Source organism: Convolutriloba macropyga, chromosome 13 (assembly GCF_964194025.1).
Source record: "Convolutriloba macropyga chromosome 13, txConMacr16.3, whole genome shotgun sequence".
Classification (NCBI taxonomy): domain Eukaryota; kingdom Metazoa; phylum Xenacoelomorpha; order Acoela; family Convolutidae; genus Convolutriloba; species Convolutriloba macropyga.
The window spans coordinates 29,518,117-29,525,651 of NC_134480.1; positions in this window are offsets into that span (position 1 = coordinate 29,518,117).

Sequence of the window (7,535 nt, forward strand, 5' to 3'; positions counted from 1 at the left end):
CATTCATTCTCTTTGTTTTCCTCTTTGTTTTCTTGCTTTTCCTCCTAAAATTACAACAAGATTGTAGACTAAAAGCAAACTTTAACGAATACAATCATTGACGAGCACACTGAGACTTTAAATTTTAGCGTCTTGTGCGGCAAATTGCAATTTCCACCGTAAATTCAACTTTTCTTCCAAAAGACCTTTTCTGACCAATTCTTTTGCATATTTAGAACTGGTTAGACCATTATGTTTGCGTTTTGTGCCAAAAATTGACAAAAAGCAAAAATTAACGAAAAAAATGAGACTTTAAGTTTTAGCGTCTTGTGCGGCAAATTGCAATTTCCACCACAAATTCAGCTTTTCTTCCAAAACACTTTTTTTGACCAATTATTTTGCAGATTCAGGACTGGTTAGACTGGCATTTTTGCCTTTTGTACTAAAAAGTGACAAAAAGCAAACAATAACGTATACACTAAGATATAGTTAAAAAAAGAAGACTTTTAGAGGAAGACTTTTAGAGAAAATTCTCGAAAACTCTCGTTTTCTCGAAAGTGACCATTTTGGCCAAATCTAGACTCAAATCAGACTGAATACAGATGGTACAAACTGATCAACTACTAAGAACTAAGAAAAAGCAGACATATCTTATATCACCTACATCTCGAGAAATAGAAGACTTTTAGAGAAGACTTTTTTTTACTGACAAGGAGAACTTTCAAGTTTTCTGGAAAGCGACCAATTTGGCCATATCTAGATTCAAATCAGACTGAATACAGATGGTACAGACTGATGAACTACGAAGAACTAAGAAAAAGCAGACATATATCATGTCACCTACATCTGTAGAAATAGAAGACTTTTAGAGAAGACTTTTTTTTTACTGACAGAGAAGTTTCAAGTTTTCTGGAAAGTGACCATTTTGGCCATATATAGACTCAATTCAGACTGAATACAGATGGTACAAACTGATGAACAACTAAGAACTAAGAAAAAGCAGACATATCTCATATAGCCTACATCTCGAGAGAAAGAAGACTTTTAAAGAAGACTTTTTTTTACTGACAAAGAGAAGTTTCAAGTTTTCTGGAAAGTGACAATTTGGCCATATCTAGACTCAAATCAGACTAAATACAGATGGTAAAGACTGATGAACTACTATGAACTAAGAAAAAGCAGACATATATCATATCACCTACATCTGTAGAAATAGAAGACTTTTAGAGAAGACTTTTTTTTTACTGACAGAGAAGTTTCAAGTTTTCTGGAAAATGACCATTTTGGCCATATCTAGACTCAATTCCGACTGAACTCAGATGGTACAAACTGATGAATAACTAAGAATTAAGAAAAAGCAGACATATCTCATATCACCTACATCTCGAGAGAAAGAAGACTTTTATAGAAGACTTTTTTTTTACTGACAAAGAGAAGTTTCAAGTTTTCTGGAAAGTGGCCAATTTGGCCATATCTAGACTCAAATCAGACTGAATACAGATGGTAATGACTGATGAACTACTATGAAATAAGAAAAAGCAGACATATATCATATCACCTACATCTCGAGAAAAAGAAGACTTTTATAGAAGACTTTTTTTTTTACTGACAGAGGAGTTTCAAGTTTTCTGGAAAGTGATCATTTTGGCCATGTCTAGACTCAATTCAGACTGAATACAGATGGTAAAGACTGATGAACTACTAAAAACTAAGAAAAAGCAGACATATATCATATCACCTACATCGAGAAATAGAAGACTTTTAGAGAAGACTTTTTTTACTGACAAAGAGAAGTTTCAAGGTTTGTTGTAAATTTACTGTTTTGCCGTATAACTCATTCAATACTGACAGTAGTTTCTCAGCCGCGCTAGTCAGCTCACGAAAAACCACATGACAGTATTTTCAAAGTTGTAGACAAAGACAGGACACTGAAAATTTAGCTTCTGTGAGTCAAATTGCAATTTCCACCACAAACTCAACTTTTCTTCCAAATCACTTTTTTGACCAAATCGTTTGCATATTCACAACTGGTTGGACCAATAGATTTGCGTTTTGTGCCAAAAATCGACAGAAAGCAAGCATTGACGAGTACACTGAGACTTTAAATTTTAGCGTCTTGTGCGGCAGATTGCAATTTCCACCACAAACTCAACTTTTCTTCCAAAACACTTATTCTGACCAATTCTTTTGCATATTCAGAATTGGTTAGAACAGTATGTTTATGTTTTGTGCCAAAAATCGACAAAAAGAAAAAATTAACGAAAACACTGAGACTTTAAATTTTAGCGTCTTGTGCGCAAATTGCAATTACCGACACAAATTCAACTTTTCTTCCAAAACACTTATTCTGACCAATTTTTTTGCATATTCAGAATTGGTTAGACCAGTATGTTTGCGTTTTGTGCCAAAAATCAACAAAAAGAAAAAATTAACGAAAACACTGAGACTTTAAATTTTAGCGTCTTGTGCGCTATTGCAATTTCCGACACAAATTCAACTTTTCTTCCAAAACACTTATTCTGACCAATTTTTTGCATATTCAGAACTGGTTGGACCAATAGGTTTGCGTTTTGTGCCAGTATGTTTGCGTTTTGTGCCAAAAATCAACAAAAAGAAAAAATTAACGAAAACACTGAGACTTTAAATTTTAGCGTCTTGTGCGCTATTGCAATTTCCGACACAAATTCAACTTTTCTTCCAAAACACTTATTCTGACCAATTTTTTGCATATTCAGAACTGGTTGGACCAATAGGTTTGCGTTTTGTGCCAAAAATCGACAGAAAGCAAGCATTGACGAGTACACTGAGACTTTAAATTTTAGCGTCTTGTGCGGCAGATTGCAATTTCCACCACAAACTCAACTTTTCTTCCAAAACACTTATTCTGACCAATTCTTTTGCATATTCAGAATTGGTTAGAACAGTATGTTTGCGTTTTGTGCCAAAAATCGACAAAAAGAAAAAAAATTAACGAATACACTGAGACTTAAAAATTTAGCGTCTTGTGCGGCAAATTGCACTTTCCTACACAAATTCAAAATTTCTTCCAAAACGCTTATTCTCACCAAATTTTTTGCAAATTCACATTTGGATACACAGTTATATTTGCTTTTTGTAAAAAAAAAACCGACAAGAAGCTCAAATTACCATCAGGACTAATATAATTGTAATTGATACAAGCTGGATTTGAGAGCAATTAACTAGACTACAAATTTTAAAATTAGGAATGAGAAAAACCACACTGCCATTAAGAAAATCTAGGGTTTCCCCTGCGCTCATATCTTGCCGGCATTGCAGTAAAAAGTAGTATACAAATTTACAAATCATCACATTTAAAAAGAATTTCCAAATATTACGAACCTGGGAAACTTTCGTGGGAATTTTGTAGCCAGGTGGAAATCCGGAAGATGAGATGTTTTCAGTAGACATTATCATCTAAAAAAACTTTGCTCTACACTCTACATACACATGGGATACTCCATACCGAGTTTAGTTAGATTTGGACAACTCCCTGACCCGATGAAATAGACCTAATCATATCACCTACATCTCGAGAAATAGAAGACTTTTAGAGAAGACTTTTTGTTACTGACAAAGAGAAGTTTCAAGTTTTCTGGAAAGTGACCATTTTGGCCTTATCAAGACTCAAATCAGACTGAATACAGATGGTACAGGCTGATGAACTATTAAGAACTAAGAAAAAGCAGACATATCTCATATCAACTACATCTCGAGAAATCGAAGACTTTTAGAGAAGACTTTTTTTTACTGACAAAGAGAAGTTACAAGTTTTCTGGAAAGTGACCAATTTGGCCATATCTAGACTCAAATCAGACTGAATACAGATGGTACAGACTGATGAACTACTAAGAACTAAGAAAAAGCAGACATATATCATATCACCTACATCAACAAATAGAAGACTTTTAGAGAAGACTTTTTCTTACTGACAAAGAGAAGTTACAAGTTTTCTGGAAAGTGACCAATTTGGCCATATCTAGACTCAAATCAGACTGAATACAGATGGTACAGACTGATGAACTACTAAGAACTAAGAAAAAGCAGACATATATCATATCACCTACATCGAGAAATAGAAGACTTTTAGAGAAGACTTTTTTTACTGACAAAGAGAAGTTTCAAGTTTTCTGGAAAGTGACCAATTTGGCCAAATCTAGACTCAAATCAGACTGAAAAAAGATGGTACAGACTGATGAACTACTATGAACTAAGAAAAAGCAGACATATATCATATCACCTACATCTGTAGAAATAGAAGACTTTTAGAGAAGACTTTTTTTACTGACAAAGAGAAGTTTCAAGTTTTTCTCGAAAGTGATCATTTTGGCAATATCTTGACTCAAATCAGACTGAATACAGGTAGTACAAATCGATGAACTACTATGAACTAAGAAAAAGCAGACATATATCATATCACCTACATCGACAAATAGAAGACTTTTAGAGAAGACTTTTTCTTACTGACAAAGAGAAGTTACAAGTTTCCTGGAAAGTGACCAATTTGGCCATATCTAGACTCAAATCAGACTGAATACAGATGGTACAGACTGATGAACTACTAAGAACTAAGAAAAAGCAGACATATATCATATCACCTACATCGAGAAATAGAAGACTTTTAGAGAAGACTTTTTTTACTGACAAAGAGAAGTTTCAAGTTTTCTGGAAAGTGACCAATTTGGCCAAATCTAGACTAAAATCAGACTGAAAAAAGATGGTACAGACTGATGAACTACTATGAACTAAGAAAAAGCAGACATATATCATATCACCTACATCTGTAGAAATAGAAGACTTTTAGAGAAGACTTTTTTTTACTGACAAAGAGAAGTTTCAAGTTTTTCTCGAAAGTGATCATTTTGGCAATATCTTGACTCAAATCAGACTGAATACAGGTAGTACAAATCGATGAACTACTATGAACTAAGAAAAAGCAGACATATATCATATCACCTACATCGAGAAATAGAAGACTTTTAGAGAAGACTTTTTTTTACTGACAAAGAGAAGTTTCAAGTTTTTCTCGAAAGTGACCATTTTGGCCATATCTTGACTCAACTCAGACTGAATACAGGTAGTACAAATCGATGAACTACTATGAACTAAGAAAAAGCAGACATATATCATATCACCTACATCTCGAGAAATAGAAGACTTTTAGAGAAGACTTTTTGTTACTGACAAAGAGAAGTTTCAAGTTTTCTGGAAAGTGACCATTTTGGCCTTATCAAGACTCAAATCAGACTGAATACAGATGGTACAGGCTGATGAACTATTAAGAACTAAGAAAAAGCAGACATATCTCATATCAACTACATCTCGAGAAATCGAAGACTTTTAGAGAAGACTTTTTTTTACTGACAGAGAAGTTTCAAGTTTTTCTCGAAAGTGACCAATTTGGCCATATCTAGACTCAAATCAGACTGAATACAGATTTTACAGAGTGATGAACTACGAAGAACTAAGAAAAAGCAGACATATATCATGTCACCTACATCTGTAGAAATAGAAGACTTTTAGAGAAGACTTTTTTTACTGACAAAGAGAAATTTCAAGTTTTTCTCGAAAGTGACCATTTTGGCCATATCTAGACTCAAATCCGACTGAATACAGATGGTACATGCTAATGATATACTAAGAACTAAGAAAAAGCAGACATATATCATATCACCTACATCGAGAAATAGAAGACTTTTAGAGAAGAGTTTTTTTACTGACAAAGAGAAATTTCAAGTTTTTCTCGAAAGTGACCATTTTGGCCATATCTAGACTCAAATCCGACTGAATACAGATGGTACATGCTAATGATATAATAAGAACTAAGAAAAAGCAGACATATATCATATCACCTACATCGAGAAATAGGAGACTTTTAGAGAAGACTTTTTTTACTGACAAAAAGAAATTTCAAGTTTTTCTCGAAAGTGACCATTTTGGCCATATCTAGACTCAAATCCGACTGAATACAGATGTTACATGCTAATGATATACTAAGAACTAAGAAAAAGCAGACATATATATCACCTACATCGAGAAATAGAAGACTTTTAGAGAAGACTTTTTTTACTGACAAAGAGAAGTTTCAAGTTTTTCTCGAAAGTGCACATTTTGGCCATATCTAGACTCAAATCCGACTGAATACAGATGGTACATGCTAATGATATACTAAGAACTAAGAAAAAGCAGGCATATCTCATATCACCTACATCTGGAGAAACAGACGACTTTTATAGAAGACTTTTTTTTTTACTGAGAGAGAAGTTTCGAGTTTTCTGGAAAGTGACCATTTTGGCCATATCTAGACTCAAATCCGACTGAATACAGGTAGTACAAATCGACGAACGACTATGAACTAAGAAAAAGCAGACATATACCATATCACCTACATCGATAAATAGAAGACTTTTAGAGAAGACTTTTTTACAGACAAAGAGAAGTTTCAAGTTTTCTCGAAAGTGACCATTTTGGCCATATCTAGTCACAAGTCAGAATGAATAAAGATGGTACAAGCTGATGATAAACTAAGAACTAAGAAAAAGCAGGCATATCTCATATCACCTACATCGAGAAATAGAAGACTTTTAGAAAAGACTTTTTTACAGACAAAGAGAAGTTTCAAGTTTTCTCGAAAGTGACCATTTTGGCCATATATAGACACAATTCAGACTGAATACAGATGGTACAAAGTGATGAACAACTAAGAACTAAGAAAAAGTATACATATCTCTTATCACCTACATCTCGAGAAATAGAAGACTTTTAGAGAAGACTTTTTTTTACTGACAAAGAGAAGTTTCAAGATTTCTGACATTTTTCTTCCAAAACACTTATTCTGACCAATTCTTTTGCAGATTCAGGACTGTTTGCGCTCGTATGTTTGCTTTTTGCACCAAATAGCGACAAAAATCAAACATTAACGAATACACTAAAAAGACTAATAAATAGAAGGCTTTTGAAGAAGACTTTTTTTCTAATAAAGTTTCAATTTTTCCGACAGGTTTACACTTTTGACCAAATCAAGGCTCCAATCAGAAAATATACAGATAGTAAAATTTAGCAAACTACTAAAAGTATAAAAAAGCAGACATATATCATATCACCTACATCGAGAAATAGAAGACTTTTAGAGAAGACTTTTTTTACTGACAAAGAGAAGTTTCAAGTTTTTCTCGAAAGTGACCATTTTGGCCATATCTAGACTCAAATCAGACTGAATACAGGTAGTACAAATCGATGAACTACTTTGAACTAAGAAAAAGCAGACATATATCATATCACCTACATCGCGAAATAGAAGACTTTTAGAGAAGACTTTTTTTTACCGACAAAGAGAAGTTTCAAGTTTTTCTCGAAAGTGACCATTTTGGCCATATCTAGACACAAATAAGACTGAATACAGATGGTACAAGCTGATGATACACTAAGAACTAAGAAAAAGCAGACATATATCATATCACCTACATCGAGATATAGAAGACTTTTAGAGAAGACTTTTTTACTGACAAAGAGAAGTTTCAAGTTTTTCTCGAAAGTGA